Raw genomic sequence first — 1,329 nt, forward strand, 5'->3', positions numbered from 1 at the left:
CGGTTTTCATCATTGATCGGTAATCAAGCGAGTTTCTATCATGCACGGCTTCACACATATGTTCACATGCTAGAATTTGTACTCAGATCGATTAGGGTTCAAGACCCCGAACTAAGATTACATATGTTCTGCCTGCGTGGATTGGTTCTTGATTGCATACATGACTCTTTGATTGGATGGCTACAACCATACCTGAGTCTTCATGGATAGATGCGACCGTACCTTTATCATTATATATGGTCTTATCAACTGGGTGGTTGCGTCCATACCACAGACCAAGTTTTATATGTCTTTTGGATGGTTGCGCCCATGCCTAGACTACATGTATTCCACTATCAGAGATATCAATTGTACTTGCACCTATAAGTTCTTCAAGGTAGTGTTCCAGTTCAGTCATGGTTTCGTAAAGCATTTCACCCCTCCCACTCTCTCAGGCTTCATGCATTAGGGGGCATCTGTTACACAGTAATTTGTCACTGTCCTCATCTCAGTCCATCTACTGTGTCATACATCAAATAAACATGCCCATATCTTCCCACTCGTGCAAGAAGATTAAGTGAATGCTCTCTAATGCTAAAGATTGACCCTTTTTTACTAAGTTCCTGCATCGTCACTAGTAAACCCTTGAAATGCATGACCGTTCTCTTTCATGCACTATATCGTTGTAACGTCATCGCAAGTCCCCAGTTCATGACCTGCGATGATCCAGATTTGGCGAATTAGTTCAAACAGTCGGTCTTCTGGATGTTTCTAGAGCTAGTTTTTGGGTCAGTTTGGGTTGTCTTTCTGCCTCTGGGATGGTGGTTCCTCCTCTTGTGCAACCTCCCTTGAGGATAAGCTCCCTTTCCCTCATTTCATGGAGGCTCCTTCTCCTATAAAATCACTCACCATTGCTATGATCTACTAGTTCTTTTGGTTGGACAGTGCTGCTAGTTCTTTTGAGTTTAGTAGATAGTTTTGGTGTGAGTGTGACAAGTTTGGGATTGCTAATAGTCTGGTAAGAGGTTGTGGAGTGCCTTAACCATGTATTAAAGCTTGTGAGTGAGAGAGAGATATTGTTGGTTTGGGAGACCCATTCTTGAGAGCGAATTCTTGAAGAAACATACTGCTTGGACCCTCTTAGAAGGCTTGTGACATTAATACTTGGTTATAAGTTTTGCTCTTGATTCATTTTAATACAATCAATGATGATTTCCTATATCTTGTGTACAATTTACTAAATAGCTTATGATTTCTTGACTTTATAAGTAAATAGATCATTGTTGTTCTCAGTTACATGCTCTGTTGTTTTCTTGTGGTGTTTCAGGCTGATTGCTCATTGAGGAGAAA

The sequence above is a fragment of the Pinus tabuliformis genome, chromosome 7, assembly GCF_031772625.1.
Source record: "Pinus tabuliformis cultivar Carrire ecotype Pingquan chromosome 7, CPIR1, whole genome shotgun sequence".
NCBI lineage: Eukaryota > Viridiplantae > Streptophyta > Pinopsida > Pinales > Pinaceae > Pinus > Pinus tabuliformis.